The following is a 22,136-nucleotide window of genomic DNA, read 5'->3' on the forward strand; positions in this document are numbered from 1 at the left end:
CCAATTGAACTGAATGCACAGGAAACGCTCGATGATTACTTGATGGCTTATGTTGTATGCATGGGGGAGGCACCACCAGGCCAGTGGAAATGAGTATTGGTAGTTCTCAGTTGGAGCTTTCTGTCATGTACAATAAGACCACTATTTTCCCCATTAAAATAATCATGATAATATCAACTAACAAATAAGGCCATGAAAAGGTCACAAGGAACCACAGGACTTGGGAAACACATTTGACTATTTCACAGGGTAACATTTATTTATTTATTTATTTATTTTTGTGAAATAAGGAAAGTACTCTGGGCACATTTATAAGTTATCTGAAACCATAATTAATTTTCATTTTTGTTACAAGCAGAAGGACCAAGTAGTATTGGTCTTTGTGGCAAACATACTGAAGTCTTCTGAGGAAACTATCACCAACTTGTATTTGAAACTTTAGGATTTCTGGAGCAGAGGAGGTGAAGCCGGTTTTCATGCCAAACACTACAGTGTGTGGTTTCTCATTTCTTTACAGTGTCCCTAGGTTATTAAAATATATCCAAGTAAGTCTTTCCAGAGGTGGAAATCCTGCTCTGAAAAATCAAGGGATACCTCCCGCGGCTTTACAAGATTTCTAAGGCTTAATCTCTACCACGGATCAAGCCGAGGAAAAAAAAGCCAGTCGTGCCCGCGACGCGTTCTCTTGGCAGCGCGAGCGACCAGCGTGGGCAGTGTGCAACAGTCGGGGAGGTGATTGCAAACACACTCCTCGGGGAAAAAGACTTTGCTGAACAGATTTGACTTTCAAATAAAATTATAAGGTGAGGTCAGCGAATAATAAGACCTACAATCTTTTTTAACACCTCACAGCAGGTTAAAAATTTAGGGAGAAGTGATGACCAGAGGACGCCAGAGACCCGAGTTTCCCCCTTTAATCTCGGACTCCCCTCACCGGTCCGTCGCTTTTAAACAGACCAACTCGGTCTTGATTATTTTCTGGATCTCGAGCCACTGCCTGCCCCTCATCGCCCCGGGTGACTCAACTCCAAATTAACACAAGACACGGCACACGGAGACCCCACACGCTCGTGGCACTCAATTGCCAACGCGGACTTGCTCTACCAAAATGGCTAGCTTTTACTCTCGCTGCTCCCCGGCTTGGGAAACCAAATCCACTGGCAGAGACGTGGAGCGAGAAATTCAACCCGGCAGGGACACAGGGCGTCAGACTCACCTTTCCTGGTGTCACGAAGGGTGGGAGAGGTACCCCAGGCAATGACACGGCGAATTCCCGAGCAGGTAAGAGCGGGGGGACCAAACGCCGCGAGCCAGGCGTGCATGTGCTCTGCCACTGCTAGTTACTATCAGGGCAACTTAAGGAAAGGGGCGGAGCCTGCGCCTGGGCAGCGGGAGTGGGGAAAAAATGAAAACACCGCCGGGGACGGAGCCGGGAAGCCCGAGGTTTCTGGAATATTGATTAATCTTGGCGCACCAGAGGCATGCTTGCCGGCTTTGTTTTGCTCCTTGGACCACTTGCACGCTTTGCCAGTTCGCTTTCATTAGAAATGCAAAACCGGGCACCGGGAAGAATGGGAGAATGAAGCGAACGCACACACTCAGAAAGCTGCAAGTCTTGATTAGAACGTTTCAAAGGAGACTTTTCTGAGGCTAAATTTAATTATGCCCCATTATTGCGGGTTTCCTCCCTTTAAGGAAACACGCGAGTGTGCTCTTTTGCCTGGTTGTACAGCTGTTACGAAAGAGTTCCCCTTTAGAATTGGGGAAATAAGTGGCATTTCTTGGGAAGACTCGGAACGCAATCAAGTATGGAGGGGAAAAAAATGCCTACTACAATTCTCTCAAGTTGCCTAAAGTTACTCAAAACACAAGACGAGACATGCCCCTCTTTAAGCAGTCTAAACTCTATTATAACAAGTCTAATGTAGTTCAAAGTATCTCGTTTGCAAAGACTAAAACGGTTAGATGCACAGAGACCAGGGTCTTTGCTAAACCGCAGTCAAAATTATTTTGCGAGCACGAGTGTAAATCCACGTTTGAAGCTTCGTGATTTCAAGATACGTGTCTGTGCAGACAGACGCCTCGGTTTTGAAGGATGCTCAGGGTATCCCCTCCCATCCTGTGTAGGAACTAGAAACTTCTCATTGCCTTGAGAATATATCTTGCACGTCTAGTGTACTTTTCTTAACAAGGAAAATAGATGAAAACTTTTTTTTTGATCCTGACTCAGCTGTAAAACTTTAACACGAAGAAAAAAGTGGAATGGGAATAAAAACCCATACCAAAACGTATACAGCCAGAGGCCTGTATTCCTGTTCATTAAGTCCCATATTCCCCCAGCAAGATCTACTTAAGTTTTGTGTGTCTGTTACCCAAGAAGAAAGTATGACTTTTTCCTGCCTTAGTAAATCCGAGGGAGATTCTAAAGATATGTCTCCTGCCTGCTCCCACTGCTCCGTGTCCCTTTTGAAGATAGCTGCTGGTTGGAAAGCAATGGTGAATCACATAAATGCTTTAAAATGACAAATTAGCAGCAAGTATAACAACTTTTAAACATGGCATAATTTTAAGAGTGTATTGCAAATACATACTTTTGACAGCCTCGGCCTTCAACAATCTTTCTCTTCCACTGACACCCTAGGTCACTTAGCATCTGTACCACATTGTTCAACGCTTAATTATCTGTCTTCTACTGTTCCTTTCTTTACAAAGTCCTGTTAAATTTTGCCTCCTTGACTAGATTGCAAGTTCTTTGAGGACAAGGACCAGTCTTATGCCTGATACATAAACAGTAAGTAACTCTTAAATGGATGGCACAGTATACGGGTATGAAAGAAAACGCTTTTCAACCTTCTGTGTTAAAACGAAACCACTGGGTTTTACGCTGGCCCTTCCCGTCTAGGTGTGTGGTGTAGAGGTCGTTTCTCCACACAGTGACTGCACATTAAAGCATTTATTCACTATACAAAGTCCCTTCTGGGCCATGGGTTTCAGGTTGATTTGTCCACCTTTCTTGTGGACATGACCTATATTTCAAGGGGACTTAAAAGAGAAATCTTTAGATGATTTTACATGGAGTTACAAGCCAAGTGGCATTTCGGCTTTTTAAACCCGTTTTTTTCATAGGGCAGAAAAGGGACTAGTAAAAAGCACATGTTGATTAGCACAGAGACGAGAAGGCTCTAGCACCCCCTTTTGCTCCTTTTTTCTAATCCCTAAAGTTCGGTTAAAAGCCCTTTCTTTATGATAGCTTGCACAGGCATTATGGGAGTCTGGTGTACCCTTGAGAAGGGGAGTAATTCACCGCTGAAAGTTTTGTTGGCTGTAATAAAACCTAATGAGAAAATGAGATGCAAAGAGTCTCCGTTCAGAGTTCATCTGAATTACAAGGTTTTAGTCTGGGAGAAATATTGGGAATTACTTTTTTTTTTTTAAGTTCCACTTTCTCTTTTGGAAAGCACTAACAATAATGCCCTGGGGGCAACCTGGGCTCACTCAACACATGTTTTTACCTCCGCCCTACTTTTAAATAAAATCCTTGAGCGCTGAGACATTTTTTCCTTCACAGAAATACTAAAGGAGTAAAAGATTAGCCCTGGCTGGCATAGCTCAGTGGATTGAGCGCCGGCTGGGAACCAAAGTGTCCCAGGTTCGATTCCCAGCCAGGGTACATGCCTCGGTTGCAGGCCATAACCCCCAGCAACTGCACATTGATGTTTCTCTCTCTCTCTATCTCCCTCTCTTCCCTCTCTAAAAATAAATAAACAAAATTAAAAAAAAAAAAAGATCAAGGAATTGTGAACAAGCCTCTGTATGCTTCATTTCATGTAAAGCTACTCTGGGTAGGGAACAGAGCCAGGGAATCAGTTTTGGTATTTCGGAGTCAAAAAAAATATGTTGGCAAATGTTGCCCCTTTTGAAAAATCTTTCAAGAAATTTCTTTGACTATATCAATGATGTTATAAAGTACGTTGTAGGTAATTTTTTTTGAGAAAAAAATGTTACTCTAACAACACATAACCAGATCCAACCTATCCTTAAATGGACTCTCCCATTCATTAGTTTGAAGTGTGAAGGATGGTGATTAACAAGTAGGTGCTATAATATAGCACAGAACAGTCCAACTTCAGCATTCAAAGTAAAGGAATTCTGGAATTTGAGGAAGTAAATGGATTAGCACACCTTTTAACGTGTATTGAATAGTTGCCACTTTTATTTTTAATTTCATGAGGGCTCTTGTCATTTCTTGAATCATCTTGTACTTGAGAATCATTACAAAGAATGTCAATTCTCCTTCCAGAAGCTGGAAACTGTAGAATGTTACCACAGAGGATGGGCCAGGTTTAACCTCAGTGGAAGTACTAGAAATAGGGAGGCTAGAAGTAGCGCTTGTGAAAAATTAGTTTTTTTACTGTGTCTTAAAATTCTTTCCTTCTTGGGTTTGAATATTTAAAAAAAATTTGTAGTGAACTCTGGTTAGTTGGATTTTTAACTGACTGGGTTTATTTTAAGCCTGTGGGAAGCCTGAAAAACCCAAATAGAAGTGAACTATAATTAACCTTTATTTCATTCACTCATTCATTCATTCAACAAACCATAAGCAAGTACGGTGCTCCATGTACCAAATATCAGTCTCTTTGCTCAAGGAGCCCACAAACACAGTGCTGTGCAGTGTGCCGTGGGAGGGCCCACGGAAAGCTGTGGCGCTCTGTGCTGAGGCCTGTGTACCAGGTCCCCTTCGAGACCGAGAGCTCCTGAGGGGACTGTGCCTGGCTCAGCACTGTGTGCACAGAAGACCCCAAACGCCAAAGGGAAGAGCTTGGACTCTCTTCCTAGGCAGGAGAGAGCCACAGGATTTAAGCACAGAAGTCATTTTACTTGCAGGTCGATGCAAACTCTTTAAGTGAGTAAGACTTGAGTTAGGAAGCCAAGGGAGAGGAGGAGCATTTGCACACTGGGACAGTTTATTTGTTAAAAAAAAAACCATAATGAATTCCATTGGGGAATGCAGACAGTCTCACAATGTTGAGGCCCTTCAAGGGGTAGGCTGGCGTGAAGTCAAGACTGCTTCCATTACATGCACTGTGTGCTCACCAGGGCACTTGGCCGGCTCAGCTCATTCATTGTAGTGACCAGCCTGTTCCCCTAGCACCTTCTAGTGCGTGGCTGCTGGTGAAATTTAAGAGGCAGTCTGAGCAAGGGCAGGGACCTGGGAAACCCCAACATAAAGGGGAGGAAGATGAGGAACCCCTAAATAGATCTGCAGACGGTGAGAAGTTATGCTAACCATTTTATCACAAGTTAGCTAAGAGTTGGACATCATGGGGGTTTAAAGAAATTGAAACACATTTTCTCTATTTTAAAACTAAAAGGGTCTCTTTTTTAACGAAGACGTTATTGGTATTAATTACGAGCCACACTGGGAAATGGCGTTTTCCCCAGTTACTCAAATGAGCCAACACTCTGAAGGAGCCGAATTTTGGGTTAATTGGGAAAGATCGTGTAGGTTAATCAGAGTTAAAGCCTTCAGCAGAGTGCTAACAACAGTAACGGTCAACATTTTTGTAACGCTTGATAGTTTTATAAGCCATTTTACACATATTACCTAATTTCAACTTTGTGACGTGCTTTGAGGTTCATGGAGCCTTTCCGGGGATTCCGCCATTTGCCCAGGATTCCAGGCAGCGAGTCACAAGCGTTCTTTACACTTTTTGGAACTTTGGTTTCTCATCATTTCCCAAAAGAAGTCCCAGTAGCTTTTATTGAAGACACATAGAAAAGAAAGAAAAGAACATTAAAAGGAAGGTTTTCCATCAGTTATTCCTTCTGGGAAGTCAGCTCTAAACTCCTCCTCCTCGAATCTGTGACAGGTCGAGCGCCCCTCCTGTGGGCCCCCAAGGCTCCCTGGACCTACATTCCCAGAGCTCCCACCCTGCTCTGAAACTCTCCCTTCCCAGGCTGTGGGGTCTCTGAGAGCAGAGCCTATGTTTGTAGCTAGCGCATACTCAGTGACCAGTACTCGGTGAAGAGCCGCTGCATGAATGAATGAACACAACACAGCCCCAACTATGAGAGTTCATCAATCCCTCTCCAATCCTAGGGCTTGGAGAAAGGATTGCAGTAACATCAAACTTTTAAAAGGTCGGGGAGGAAGCCAAGGGATTCCCTTTTCAACCATTACAATGTCAAATAGATACAAGTGAGGCTGCTCTAATGCAATGCGAGGAAAGGGGTGGTCACAGCCACAGGTGAGGCCCCTGAGGCTCTTCATCAGCTCGTGGATTCAACTCACCGTCCTTGCAAACAAGAATGACTGAGGAAGTCAGGTCCTCTTGTGCTGATTCCTCAGGGCCAGGGCCAGGGCCAGGGTTGAGAGCTTGGGTTTTCTATCACCAAACCACATATCCCTCCCTCTCCATTTAGAATGGTATCTGTGAAACGAGGTTAGATTAGATGATTTCTCTCAAGCCGCTTTCCTTATTAACATGCTATGATTCTAAATCACGTCCTGCCAATAACGGGCTTGCCCTATTCACTTTGGTCTATGCAGTTAAAGACGCAAATTTTTATATGCACTCAATGATTAACAGCTTCTCATTAAATCTCTCTGCCACAAATTAAACACAAACATATAAACAGTCGCCAGAGGAAGCTTATTGAAGGGCATGGGTTTTATGAAGCACAGCGATGGCATGAATCTTTTGTCAGCATTTGCTTGTATAGAATCATAATTACAGCAATCAAGACAGATACACATCTTTTGTAAGGAAAAAAGTAATTATAATTTAAAAGCACACAGCTCAAAGTTGCCATCACAAAAACGACTATTATAGCAACTATTTCACATTTGGACATTTTTTTGGCAGGAGGTCTGGGCATTGTTTATTGTGAGTCAGAAACAGGCACTGAGAAAATATGCAAATTTTGAAGCAAGAGAAAATGCAGCTTTGAGTTAAGAAAACAGGGTGAATGGCAGAAGCTGTCTAGGCGTTGAACACAAATCAGCCTTCATGGCTGAAGTAAGTTTTGGTCATTGGCTGCTATCATAGTCACCTAGGAGAAGGTCAGAATGAAGTTATTTTGTGCTTTAAAAAACATACGTTCAAGATTTGTGTTGTGCCGCTGTGCTACCGTTCATCTTCTGCTAATGTGTTTATGGATTGATTCTAAGTAGAAAGACCAGGGAAGAAAGGCTCCAGAACCCTATTGATCCCCTTTTCCTTGGCCAGGCGGAAGAGCTGCTGTCAGGGGGCGAGGCAGGTCGCATCTGGGCCGCAGAGGAAGCCGAGGTGAGCCTCCTTCCTCACCCACCTGCCTGCGCGCACCAGCTCACACCTGCTCCAGTGACGTTCACTCAGGGCGGCCAGTTCCTTCCTGCCAACAGGACTCAGGTGAAAAGGGATGTTTCTATTAGTAAGTCCTGTAAGTTCTTCAAAAAAAATTGCTTAACATCAACAGGTGAAAGTAGGGGAGGTAATAGGTCATTGCAGAAAAATACCCTGAGACTGGGTTGTGTCAAGTTTGGGCAAATATTGTGATCCTCCCCTCTAAATGAAAGGTGAAAGAAAAACTGGGTTTCGAACTGGTTTTAGCCCTTTGTTCAAATAAAATCTCATGATGAAACGAGCAGCAGTGGCACATCAGAGATAAGCCTGGGCCAGGGAGGCCTGAGCCACCAGACTCACCCTTCCGCTGGCGTCCCTTCCCTGTCCCTTCCCTGTCCCTCTTCCTCCGTCCCACTGCTCGCATCTGGACCTCCATTTGGAGCCGGGTCCCAGGGCAAGATAGGGGAACGACTAGATCAGATAACTCAAAAGTTCCCAGATTCTAAAAATAATGTTCTCATAAGCTAGAATAACCTCTAAGGAAAAGACAAAAGGCATAAAGTCAACTCTAAGAACCCCGCACAGTGCAGGGGATGCCTCAATAAGCCTTACAGAAGTGTCGCTTCTTTTAGAGCATTCAACCACAGGTCATCTGCACTGCAGGTCTCAGCCCCAGGCCTGGGGTGTGGGGATGGCGGTGGTGATAAAAGAGACGGGACTGAGGGACCAGTCGTATTTTATATATGACCTTGTGACCCAGTTAAGCCCCATGAGAGGCATGGGCCATGAACAGGCCCACTTAGCGGTTTGCCCAAAGTCAAACAAGTGAATGTTAAAGTCAAGACCAGAGCCCGGTGTTCACTCCAGCCCCAATCATTTTGGGAGAAACATATAGTCCTATAACACTGGTAATGTCCAGTGAAAGCCTAGATCAGATAACTCATGACAGGATTCACTTACGAGACTGATGTTTCAGGGTTGTAAAAGCTGTGTTGTCCAATACGGTAGCCGCTGGCCACATGCAGCTATTGAGCACCTTAACGTGGCTAGTGCAAACAAAGATGTGCTGTAAGTGTCAAGTACACAGGATTTTGAAAACTGAATCCAAAAAAGAGTAAAGCATCTCATTCACAATTATTTATATTGATTATATGTTATAATGATAATATTTCAGGTATTGGGTTAAATAAAATGTACTACTAAAATATAATAAAATCAATTCCATCTGTTCTTTTTACTTCTTTTAATGGGACTAGTAGAAAATGTTAAGTTATGTAGGTGACTCATGTTTCTATTGGATAGCCTTACTTCATAGTGATTCCTCTTTCCAGAGGCCTTGGCTCTTTCTGGGTGAATGCTTGGAACCGGCAGAGCTAGGGAAATCCCCTCTCCAGCTAATTCTCTCCTGGTTTAGTTAAATAGATTAATATGTGGTGAGAATATTTTGGAGGCTGAATGCTAATAGTGACAGTAATAATAATAAAAATGGCTACCACTTACTAGGTCTTTTCTCCGTGCCGGGCACTGTGCCAAGTGTGTTACATTTGCCTCACTTACTTGTCACAACAACCCCGTCGCTCCTAAGTTTTATTATTCCCACTTTACCAGCGAAGGCACTGAGGTTCCGAGCAACCAGCCAAGGTCACAAGCTGGTTAAGTGGTTGGACCAGGATTCCATTTCAGGCCACTGGCATGGAAGGCTCAGGCACTTGCGTGCCACACGGTCCTGCTTAGCTGGGAGTCACATGCCCAGTGAAACACCACCTTCAGAATTCTACAAACTCCTACAGCTCTGAAGGCACCAGAGGGGAGGTAGGATCCACAGAGAGGGGCCAAAGGGGGGCAGCCTTTAAGGATCTGACAATACGGTAGGGAAAACATATGTGAAATAGACGACAACATAAAACCTGATGAGAGATTTAAAAAAGAAACTCTCTAGACAGTAAGGAGAAAGGTTCATTGCAGTTGTTCGGGGAAACGTAGGGTTTCACGGAAGAGGCAGCGTTTCAGGAGAAGCTTTGGAAATGAGGGAGTTTTTCCACAGTTAAAAATAGCGAGGGAGAGTCACCGCAGGCAGAGTTGCCAGCAGGAGCCCAGGCGTGAGGTGTGTGAGGGACCAGCAGGGACTCCAGGTTGGCCGTGAGTGATTGGCAGAGGTGGAAGACGAGACCGAAGGGATACGGCATACGATGTTGGGGACAAGCAGAGAAGTTGGAAACAGCATGTCTTAGGTTGGAAAAAGTCTTTAGGTGGGACTTTGCAATGTGAACAGAGGCCTTGTCTTAATGCATGTTGCGGAACACTCAATCCGTTTTCTAGAATCGGTGAGAACAAGCACTAACACCGACCACAATAAAATCAGCCCCTGAAACCTTCCAAGGGCTACCCAGTTTCCATGGACCAAAAGGGATACATCCAAATGTCATAAAGACATCAGAGGAGCAGTCCCCTGGCGGCCCCCTTCTTTCATATTCCAGCACCTGTATTAGCAGACACAAACAGAATGCCTTCTTATCCTTCCCACCCCCACCTCAATCCATTCACTGGTCAAAAAACCTAGTTTCCCTCTATTCCATTAGAGGAAGATCTGTCTCATGGGCAATAGATTTGATAGCAGAACTCAAGAGTTAAAGCTTTTAGCCTCAGTGGCTTAAGTGATGAATGTATGCAGAAAGCCTGTATTCTGGGAATTGGAATGCATGACTCACACGACTCCAGGAGGTCAACCAGAAATTCAACCTTCGTGCCCCGGGGTGTCTGCAAGTGATAAAGCCATCTCTGAGCCGTTGGGTCCAGGAAGGGAACTTCTCCACACAGATAAAGAATTGTTGGTCAATAAATAAAGAAATACTAGGAATATTAGGAATACCACTGCCTGGATAGCAACTCTTATCCAATTAAACTTTTTTCCAAACCTCTTACCTACCCTTTCTTCAGTGTGAAATGAGATGTTACATTGGTTTTTGAAGGTACGTAACCACCATCTTCTTAGATCGCTGGCATCTGAATAAAGCACCCGTGAAGATTCCGTCCTTGTCTCTGCTTGTTCATTCTGGTAGTGACAGGCAGCATGAAGGCAGACTTTTCTGGTTTCAGACTCGCTGAGGGAGAGACAGGATGATAAAAAGCTAGGGAAATTCCTTTGCAAGTAGAATAGGGGAACTCAACAGACAGCTGAACACAATGGCCGTGAACAGTTTATAGCCAGGTGCAGATTGTTACCGGGGCTGAAGGCCCCCAGTGCCTGTCAGGGGGCCAAACCAGGAAAACAAGGACCTCACCCCCAGGGTAACCTTTCCTTCCCTGGCCTTTCCTCTCTAGAGAGAACATCTAGGCCTTAGTTGTGTCTCAGCTCCAGGCCCAGAAAAGCAGCAAAACCAGGCAGGGGTGAGGGGAGGGGAGGGTCCCCAGAACTGATTGCAATAACTAAAGTCTCTCTGCCCTGTCACTGCCCAATCAGTGGAGACCATGACTCTGAAAGGGCCTCCCTGGAGAAGTGACGAGTATCCCCCTGAAACCCTCCCCTGGGACCTCTCCAAAGATTCCTGCCCCTAAGAAAGAGACAAGAGTCCCCTGACAAAGGAACCTTGTAAGTGTGCTCTCCCTCTGGGGAGCAGTCGGCACCACCCCCTTTCCTTTCTTCTCCCCGCTCCCCCCCCACACACCTTGGTCCCCTTCTTCATGGGCACACATCTCCTAAACTCTAAGGTGATGGGCAGCTGGCAACTCATCCCAAACTTCTTCTCTGAACCCGTCCTGGAGGCCCCTTTTCTCTGACTTCCCAGGGGGCTAAGGCAGCCAGGCCTAGTCGCTCCTGTTGTTTCTTCTATGCTAAGCCTTTCTTGCCATTCTCAGCCGACCCGTGCTCTCCCAAGGACACGCTAGTAAAATTCTTACCCACTTTTATCTCGATCCGTAATTCCTGACTGCATCAGTGAGAACAGAGCTCCAGTAACAATAACAAGTGCCAACGTGTATGTAGCAAGTAGAAAAGATTAGAAAAGGCAGCTTTCACCTGGTATAAGAGAGAGTGAATACTTAAAAAAATTTATTTATATACTTTTAGAGAGAGGAGAAGGGAGGAAGAAAGAGAGGGAGGGAAACACAATGTGTGAGAGATGCATTGATGGGGGTCTTCTCGCACACCCCAGACTGGGAACCTGACCTACAACCCTGGCATGTGCCCTGACTGGGAATCAAACCTGCAACCTTTCGATTTGCAGGACAGTGCTCAATCCACTGAGCCATGCCAACTAGGGTGAGAGTGAATACTTTCATTAGATAATCTGCTGGATGATCAGGTCTGGCTGGGTGGCTCAGCCCGTTGGTTAGAGCACATCCTGATGCACCAAGGGAGTGTGGGTTTGATCCCCAGTCAGTGCACGTGCAAGAGTCAACTAACGAATGCATGAATAAATGGAACAGCAACACAAAATAACAATGAGTAAATAAAATAAAAGGGTAACTCTGGCTGCTGCATGAAGGGTGTTCATAGGGTGAAAGATTAGGAGGTTCCTGAAAAAGCAGCAAGGAAAGACAACAGTGTCCTGGGTTAAGGTGACTAACCAGAGGGGTGGTGAGAGGTGGGATAGAGTTTGAAAGGCAACTGTCAGGATTTTATTATAAATTGGAGAAAGGGTAGGGAAGAAAGAGAGTAGTGAAAGATAAAATTAAGGTTTTAACTGAAATGGGGTGCAGAGCCAAAGGTTCAGGGTAGAGGTTGGTGAATGAGGAGTTCTGTTTTGGACCTTCTCAGGTCGCCAAATGGAGGTGGCAGGGGCATTCAAGGAGAGTGTAACAGGGTGCAGCCAAGAGGGGGCCCCCAAAAGGGGATTTGTAATGAACTCAGGGTGTCCAGGAAATATTAGAGTAAAATATGTATTGGATGTCCTCACCCCCACCAGTCCGAGCTGGGGGATGGGACGCATGGAGCAGGGCCCTTGAGAGCTGTTTTGCATAGCAACAGCTTTGCAGCTAACCTCTGGCATGGTCATTTAACATATCTATAGCCTTTAACTGGTTTCATAGATATGTTAAATAGCTGTGGCCCAGCTTTGAGCCAGGGGGATGGAAGGGACTTCCACCCAAGATGTAACTGGGAAGCAACTTCCCCTAGTTACAGTGCTTGCATGAGAGCTTGGAGATGATTGGCTCCACACCACAGAGCCACACCTGCCCGGACTCACAATGGCAGCCCAGTAAAGCTGGAAGGATATGGGAGAGCTGGCAGGTGTAACTGATTGTGGGAGGAGTCAGAAATGGGGCTGCAGAGGAAGATTGGCGTGGGGATTTAAACCCAGACAAGGCAGCCATACCAGTCAGGACTATGCGGCTTGGGAGAAAGTTGGGACCACGCAGCTCTGGGGTGCTCCCTTTTGCCATATGGCTTAGGCAGCAGGAGAGACATGGCCTTGGATTAAAGGGGTGAAAGGATTCTTGCTGGTGGGTCATGAGAAGGTGCCACATGGCTTTGGATTAGCTGGAGATCATGGCGACACAGCTGATGGGGCTGGGAGCCTGAATCACGGACTTCTACTTCTTTTCCTGAGATACGGTACCCCAGACTGGGCAAAGGGGAGAAGGAAGGACTGTGTGTGTTTGTGGGTATTCTAAAGAACTTTAGTATTTAGTGAAGACATTAAGTCATTACTCTAAATCTGTATAACTTGTAAATAAATCATTCTTTTCCTTTTTACCAATCCCTGGCATTGAGAGACGTCTTTCCTCTGGCAGTGGGCAAAACGAACCTACTACGGGGGAAGGAACCCCCGAGGAAAAAGGGGGGGCTTCTTTTGGTAATAATATATCATTCACCCTCCCCCCATGTCTGTTCTGTAACAAGAGAACTCTGCAACCCCATGTTTTGGGACTTCTCACACACGTGAAATTGAAAGCTACAGCCTCGCATGTACGTGCCGAGGGAATTCGTGAGAGTGCATAAAATAAAGACAGAAGATGCATCATGGAAATGGAATGGGGCAACTAAAATTTAGAGTGGCAGTTGCTTTGTTGAACATTGTACGTGCTAGTTCACTACTGCAGGGGGTTCTATGACATTATTACAAAATTGGAATGATATCTAGTGGAATCTCTATTATTCTGCCCCATACTTTAGCCACATTTTTATAGCCGTTTATTGGCTCAAAAAGGACAGCAAGGTCTTTTTGCCCAATAAATTGTAGGACTCTACTTGTAATGTACTGATTGGGGAAGACCAGAAACAGATTTGCGTAGGGTGTGGTCAGGGCAGAAAGTCAAGACGTGAGATAATCAAGTAAAGCTGTTAAATAGCCTGTTAGGCAGAAGAGAAGACATTCAGGATAGAGGTCTGGGTGGAGATCAGATTTAGTGTTATCAACATCTAGATAGTGTTTAAAGCTGTTGTGGAGCTTAATATTAATGACAGGGATGTCGTCTTAACAGGGCGTGAGCGTAGCCGGAGAACAGTAATTAAGGATAGACAGATGGCAAGGACTGGGCCTGGGAGCTCTCTAACGCCTCCAGGCAGAGAGGATGCGGAGGACCTCGGGGGAGGCAGCGAGGTTAGGGAGGAAAAAGTGGAAGCGTTGCCTCACATGTCAAATTATCTTAAACACGGCAAGAACTTCAAATATCAAGCCGTCACAGATTCTTTTTAGACTTAGCACAAAGGTAAAGTTCTATAGGTTTAATTTATATCATCTCTGACTTTAATTCTAAACATCCCTAGGACCATGTATCCTTGTCTACTGAGAGAATCAATACGTCATCCAGATAATGTGGGGCATGCTTTCCCAAAGGAATATTTTGGAGTCATGTTTCCAGCTCTACATTTCTGGCTAATCAGTGCTGCACATGGACCAGAGTTTTGGGCTGCATGTGACATGGATGTTACAGACATCGAGGTGTGACTTCTCAACCCCTGACTGCCACACTGAGATGCTCCTTAGAGTCTCTGAGTCATGAATTTGAAAAGTAGAAGGTAGCGTGGTCATATAACTTGACTCCCAGAAGTTGAGTTTTGTTTTTCTTTTCAGATTTTATTTATTTATTTTTAGAGAGCGGGGAAGGGAGGGAAAGAAACATCAATATGTGGTTGCCTCTCACATGCCCTCTACTGGGGACCTGGCCTGCAACCCAGGCATGTGTCCTGCCTGGGAATCGAACCAGTGGCCCTCTGGTTCACAGGCCAGGACTCAACCCATTGAGCCACACCAGCCAGGGTTGGGTTGTTTTGTTTTTGTTTTTTTTCAAACCTAACATTCAAATCAGGTTGGACTCTTTAAGCAACCACAGGGCAGCTACAGCATTTGATTGGACTTTGCGTGACTTTTTCTTTTGAGGTTCTGTCAAGATATTTCCTCGGAATTCTGAAGCTCAGGTTGGAGAAGCCCTCTACAGGGACTTCTGGGGAGAGCACCCAGGGGTCTGTGCACTTGGGTGGGACCAAACATCACAGCGCGGCTTTCATTAACTTTTAATCGAAATTCAGTAATTTCTTCAATTATGAACGTAGGCCACAAACCACATTAGTATTTGCAGTTTGTGGACCTTGCCACCAATAAAAAACACAGACAGTAAAAAACACCTTCCAATTGTTTCAGATATCTCAACATGTTATCTATGCCCCCTCGTTACTGTAAAATCACGGTAATTATTAGACCTGACACTGTATCTTTTTATTGTGCTAGTAAAGCAGCACATATGTAATCGTATTTCAATATAATTGGTTCCCTTTGTTATCCACTGTGCTTTCTTTTAGGTACTTACATTTTTAATTTTATTCTGAAATGAGACCTCATTAGACTGCCAGAAGGAAAAATGGTCCAGAAAGGTGGAGAACCCCTGCCGTCCCGTGGTTTCTTCCCATATACTCCCTTCTTGGCACCGCCTAACTCTCCCAGGCAGGGCAACGATATTCTACTGGGTACCTTGATGCTTTGGTCAGTGACACAATCGTTGTTCATGGTGTCTTTTTTTTCTGCTGAGAGTTTAAATTTTAGGTAGTGAAGTCTGCTATTGTTATTTTGTTCTCTATGGCTTCTGTGTTTTGAGTGTTTCTTGAAAAGACCTTCCCCTGTTTAAAGGTATAAAAGTGCTATATTCCCCAGTGCTTTCTTGGTGGATGAACAGGGCCACGTACTAACCCTGAGCAGCTCAGAGGAGGGCTGCATGGAGGCCTTACAAACTCAGGAACCGAATGTAACCGCACAGGATGGTCTGAACACTTTCTGCTACCATAGGTAGCTGCTTATTAGTAGAAGAGAAGGGAGCAATGCTGGCTAAGTTTAATTAGGTTGGAAGCTACGGCTTCATACCATTCAGAGGATAGCAATCTTGTCCTGCCAAGGGGATTAACATCCCTCCGTCATCCCCCCTTCCATAGGGAGGAAGGGTCAGCTTTCCAGTCTCCCCCGGGCATAACTGGTCCACCTGCCCAGACTAGGGGGGGAATGAGGAGGCAGCCCCTTTGCTGGGCGCATACCCAGTAAGAGCCAAGACAGCTTAGTTGGAGGTCCTTCTACTTTGAGGCCTGTGCAGCAGGAGCCAAGATGGCACCCTTAAGGGGGAGGTGTCTAGTCTGGGGCAAAGACTGGATTGGTTGGGGGAGGGCCCAGCCCAAGCCTGCAAAGGACTGGAAAAGCGAGTGGTTGGTATGCAAGCCTGAAGTAATATAATCAAAGCTTAGCAAAGTCCTCTCTCTCGGTAACACGTGTTCGTTCGCCGTTCATTCCTGTGATCTCCCTCCGCAGCAGATACGTGGCCCTAGCACTAGCAGGGCCCCAAGCCTGGGCTCCGAGCGGGGCCTGGGCACGGAAGAGCGCTGCTCGGAACAGAGACTGAGCTGGGGGCACAGAATCTCTGGACCCTGGCCCTTCGGGGCTCGGGGAAGGCAAGGCTGGACTTACTCCACAGCCGGACAGCGCTGAATCACCTGGCCGCGGAGGTCTGAGATGCAGACCGCAGGCACCTGAGGGCAATCCTTTGAGTTTGCTGCAGCTTCAGTGAACCTTGCAGCCACCCTTCATCTTCCTGTGTGCAGGTCTCTGGAAATGCTTTTCTTGTGACTCTGTGGAAGGACCTCGTGTCCACTGGCAACGTACTGGAACAGATCATGGTGGGTAGTCCTGTCCTGGGCCCGTAGTTTCTTGACAAAGGCCAATCTGTACTTTAACTGAGCCTGTCTATTGTCTTTTTGCATCTATGATAGCATAGCTTTGGAATGTCAGGGTAATTTCCTTTTTCCAGACCCCTCAGAGCACAATTTCCCACCAGAACAGGAGACCACCAAGCCCTTCATTGTTATCGTTATCATGTTAGTTGTTAACGGTTAACTATACTGTACCCACCTTTGTAAGAGAAGTGTGTGTCTATTTGTTTTACCTTTTACCCACTCCCAGAAATGTTCCCTTTTTTTTTTTGCATTCTCCCACCTCCCTAGTTGTCACTAATGAACTTCATGTAGTCCCCTTACACTCCCTCCTGTGACTTCAATGTATAAAATAAGATGCAAAACTGCCCTTCTCTGGAGCCTGCTCTCAATCCTTTGAGATTTTGCTCCCCGGCAATTGTCAATTGGGTTCAAGTAAACACATAAAAATTCTTACGTGTTTGGAGGCTTCTTACGTTGACATCTTCCGACATTTCTTAAGAGTGTTTTGTTTTTGTTTTTCACCTAGCACTTTAATCCAATTGGAATTTGTTTTCATGACTGCTGTGATGTCAGGGACTAACTTTAAATTGATCTAAAATGGTAGCCAAATATTCCAACACCGCTTATTGAATGGTCGATGTTTTCCTCATTTACCATCTTTTCAAAGCAGCTCTACTGAAATATAATGGATACACAAACTTCATATTGAAATTGTACAATCTGATAAGTTTTGACACGTGTACATGCCCATGGAACCATGACCACAATCAAGATGGTGAACTATTTTATTTTTTTAATAGCTTAAACTGTATTTATCTTTGGAATAGTGAATACACTCATGTGGTTCACAGTGTAAAGGCACAGCCCTGGAAGGTGTGGCTTGGTTGGTTAAAGCATGGTCTTGTAAACCAAAAGGCTGCAGGTTTCTTTCCTGGTTGCGACACACCCCTGGGTTGTGAGCTCAGCCCCCATCAGGGCTTGTGTGAGAGGCAACTGATGGATGTTTTTCTCTCTCTGTTGATATTTCTCTTGTCATCTCTCTCTCCCTTCCTCCCCTGCTCTCTAAAATCAATAAGCATGTCCTAGCCCTGACTGGCATAGTGTTACAGAACACACAAGGGGGGGCCTGGGACGATATACTATTATTGAAAGAAGGCCCCAGTCTGTTATGTCCGCCGCCCTAGGAAAGACGTCTCTCAATGCCAGAGATTCATGAAAAGGAAAGAAAATGTTTATTTAATGCTATACTAACTTAAAGTAGTGACCTAATGTCTTTATCAAAAAAATCCTAAAGTCCCTTAAAACACCCACAAACACACACAGTCCTTCCTTCCTTCCCCCTTTGCCCAGTCCAGAGTACCGTATCTCAGGAAAGGAAATAGAAGTCCATGGCTTAGGTAGTCTTCTGGTTCTTCTCAGTTAGAACTCCATCTCGACTGGGAGACCTCCCTGGATTCCCGGCACCCTCGGCTGAGTCGCCAGGATCTCTGCTAAAGCCAGGTGGTGGTTCCCCCTTCTAAAGCTGTGGGGGTCCTCACTCTGCCACAGGCACATGGTCCTCTCTCTCAGGGCCACGGGAGTCTCCACTCTGCTAAAGACACGTGGTTCTCCCCTCCAGGGCTGCCACGTGGTTCTCCCTCTCTCAGGGCTGTGGGAGTCTCCACTCTGTCAAGGCTGCGTGCTTCTCCCCCAATGGCTGCCGTGTCTGGGTTTAAATCCCCCGTGCCAATCTTCTGCAGCCCCATTTCCGACTCCTCCTACACTTGGGCACACTTGCCCTTAATCTGCTGTCTTCTCCAGCTTTTCTGGTCACCATCGTGGGTCTGGGCAGGTGTCACCCCATGTCATGGAGCCAATCTTCTCCCAGCTCCCACGCAGGCGCTGTAACTTGGGGACCTGCCTCCCAGGTCCCATCTTGGGGGGAAGGTCCCTTTCTATCCCCCTGGCCTTGAGCATGGCCATAGCTATTTAGCATATCTAAGTGACCAGCCAAAGGCTATAGGTATGCTAAATGACCATGCCATGGATTAGCTGCAAAGCTGCCCTGCATGTTCTTGCTCTGTGTGTCCCTTCCCCCAACTCACACCTGTGGGGGAAGGGGTGAAGACACCTTAAAATCTCCTGGACACCTTGAATTCTGGACCCCATTTCAAATGCCTATTTGGGGTCCCCCCTCTTGGCTGCACCCTGTAACAATAGCTCAGTGGATTGAGCGTGGGCTGTGAACCAAAGTGTCCCAGGTTCGATTCCCAGTCAGGGCACATGCCTGGGTTGCAGGCCACGGCCCCCAGCAACCTCACATTGATGTTTCTCTCTCTCTCTCTCTCTCTCTCCCCCTCCCTTCCCTCTCTAAAAATAAAAATAAATCAAATCTTTAAAAAAAATAAGCATGTCCTCTGGTGAGGAAAAAAAATCAATTTAAAGACAGAAAGCTGCTAAAATGTGGTAAATAAAAGGTTTAATATTCAAAAATAGAAATATTTATGTATATGTAAGCAAATACATGTACTATACACACATACAAAGTTGTATATAATACACATTCTTTTTCACCTTCCTGTTCTTCCCTAATATATTTTTGACATCATTTCATATCTGTATTTAGAAGGTTCCTTATTCTCTTTTATTCCTGTTTAGAATTCTGTTGTATGGATAGAGTCAACAAATATTTATTGAAATACCATGTGTGAAGCACTTTTCTAAGCTCTGCTATATCAGTGAACAAAACAAACAAAAATTCCTTTCCCACACAGAGCTTATGTTTTATTGAGATGTATCACAATTTATTTAATCAGGTCCCTAATAATGAATATTTCGACAGTTTTGAATCCTTTGCTCTTATAACAGTGCTGTAGTGAATACCTTATGTGTTTTGCACACAACCAAATACACTGGTAGAATGCGATCCGGAAGACAAGTTTCTGGGTCAAAGAACACTCACATTTATAACCAGTATGGTCCGATTATTCTTGTAGAGAATGTGACGATTTATGCTCTGGCCCGTGACACGTGGGTAATGCTGGTTCCTCCACACACCGTTCTATGCAGGTTTTTTAATTTTTGCCAAGTTAATGGGCAAAACAAGACAAAACCAAACCAAAGCCAAGCCTTTGTAGAGTTATTTATATGTTTCTTCTGATGAATGATACTGGGCATCTTTTCCTAGCGTTAAGAGCCATTTGTATTTCATATCATTTGATTGTTTACCTACTGAATTGTTAGGTTTTGTTGTTGTTGTTGTTGTTTATGTTGAATGGAATTAAAATTTTGCCACCCTGAAGCTGCCTTTTTGGGATATTGATTTTAAGCTGTTTGTTAAGACACAAAACTCAGGAAGAAACTTTGACCCTCCCCCATTTCCTGCTCCAGAGGTTTAGACCGAGAAACCTGCTTCACCAAAGGGGGGTGGGGTTGAGGGTGGGAGGTGAGGGTGGCTGGGGCAGGGGAAAGTGGTGGTGGGAAAATGGAGACAGTTGTATTCTAACATTAGTTTAAAAAATGATAAAAAATAAAAGAAACCTGCTTCAGAAGGGAGAGCTTAGGACCCTGCCTGCCTTCGCCTCACCTGAATTACATATGGTAAATAGAAGGCTGCAGGCTGGGCCTGTTGGCTTGGTACCCCAGCCCCACGGTCTCCGAATTGCCCAGCAAGAATTTTCCTGCCATGCACGGTCCCCTCATCCTCAACTACCTGTAAATCGCCCATTCTCACTTCTGAAATCGAATACCTCGTTCCCACCTTTTCCCCTCTGTCCAAAACGCCTTATATACCCAGTGTTGCCTCACCATCTTTGGAACGTTCATGCTTCTGTGAATTCCCCGTGTGCATGTATTAAAACCTTGATTTTATCTTGTTAATCTGTCTCTGTCAATTCGATGATTAGCCCAGCCAGAAGAACTCAGAATGTGGGGGGAAAAGAACTAATATTATTTTAGCCCCCACACGGTTTTATAGAATGGATGTATTAGAGAATTTTGGCCTTTATTTTGTGATTGAAATGCCTGATATTTCCACCACTTTGTCATTTCTCTTTTGGTTTTGGTTATGAAGGATTTTGCTACATATAAATTTTAATTTTTTAAAAAGATTTTATTTATTTTTAGAGAGGGAAGGGAGGGAGAGAGAGAGAGAGAGAGAGAGAGAAAGAGAGAAACATCAATGTGCGGTTGCTGGGGGCCATGGCCTGCAACCCAGGAATGTACCCTGGCTGGGAATCGAACCTGGGACACTTTGGTTCCCAGCCCGCACTCAATCCACTGAGCTACGCCAGCCAGGGCCCCAAAGTTTTGATTTTTATTTAATTGAACGATCAATATTTTTGTGGTTTCTGGGAAATTCTAGATATTTAGAAAAATTTTCTGCAGGATAATAAAACGACTACAATGATTTCTTCTTGAATTTTTATTATTTTACTCCTTGAATTTAAACATTTAATCTATCTGGAGTTATCTGTCCATAAAGTAAGGGCCCAACTTAAATTTTCCCCTCAGGTGCCCCAGTACAACTTGTTAAATAACCTATCTTTCCTAAATTTAATTTAAATGCCACTTTTTATAACTATCCAATTTCCACATATATTTAGGTCTATTTCTTGACTTTCTACTCTAATCTACTGATCTGTCCACATATGGAATATGCCAATATCATAATTTAAATTATTGCAGCTTTATAATATAAAGACCTTTTTTTTTAGTTTTATTATAATGAATCAAAGTGGTCAATTACAGAGCAATTTAAAATGAGGACATGGTCCTGTCTGGTTTGGCTTAGTGGGTTGAGTGCTGGCCTGCAAACCGAAAGGTCACCGGTTCAATTCCCGATGAGAACGCATGCCTGGGTTGCAGGCCAGGTTCCCAGATGGGAGCATGAGAGAGGCAACTGATTGATGTTTCTCTCACTCATCAATTGTTTCTCTTCCTCTCTTTCTCTCTCCCTTCCCACCACACCCCCCCAAAAAAAGAAATAAAATCTTTTTAAAAAATGAGGACATGATTATTTGCGATTATAGTGGAAACCAACATGAAACTATGATTGCCACACCTAATGGCAGAGAACATGACACCCTTTATTTTTAAAGACCTTCTTTAATTACTCTTATTTTTTCTATTGTCTTGGTTATTCTTGCTTGATTATTTTTCCACATGTGTTTATACCAAATCAACTTACACATTACAATATCTCATTAAATCCTGATATTTTATTGGGATTTTTCCAATATACAGTGTATTACTTCTTTTCTGTGTCCAGGTTCTGAACAAACTGAGAAAAAAAATCTAAAGAATTAGACATATGAGAAATCCAAATATAACCTTTGGTAGAGGACAAGGTTGAGTTGGATAGCTAAGAATGCCCTTCAAACAGGCTTGTGAGCTGACACCCAGATTTTTAAATCTGACACTCAGATTTCAGCAGCTACCCCGAGCCCCCTGCCCCCTGCCTGAGTCACATACAACCTTGCCGGGGGGACAGCCTCTTGACGTGGGAGCTGTCAGGGAAGACTTCTGGAATCGGGCCTCCTCCTGGCCCACTCGCGTCCAAGAACAAGGAAAAATGGAGTCAGTAATGTCTACTTTATGTTTCCCAAATTTGCCCAGGAAGGAGGAGGAGGAGGATGTGAGGGGTTGGAAAGAGCCCTTGAAAGTTATTTTTCATAGGAAAGGAAACAGTTTTTCCCTTC

General features: G+C 44.7%; 1 protein-coding gene across 1 annotated transcript in view; it reads right to left on the bottom strand.

Moving 5' to 3' along the window:
* Positions 1-1,699, bottom strand: part of SLC1A3 (solute carrier family 1 member 3) — a 79,573-nt gene extending 77,874 nt beyond the window's left edge. The window contains exon 1 of the mRNA XM_028523349.2: positions 1,217-1,699. The gene's annotated coding sequence lies outside the window, so the exon portion shown is untranslated. The remainder of the gene's footprint in view (positions 1-1,216) is intronic.
* Between the last annotated feature and the right edge of the window lie 20,437 nt (positions 1,700-22,136).

The sequence above is a fragment of the Phyllostomus discolor genome, chromosome 3 (assembly GCF_004126475.2).
Source record: "Phyllostomus discolor isolate MPI-MPIP mPhyDis1 chromosome 3, mPhyDis1.pri.v3, whole genome shotgun sequence".
Lineage (NCBI taxonomy): Eukaryota > Metazoa > Chordata > Mammalia > Chiroptera > Phyllostomidae > Phyllostomus > Phyllostomus discolor.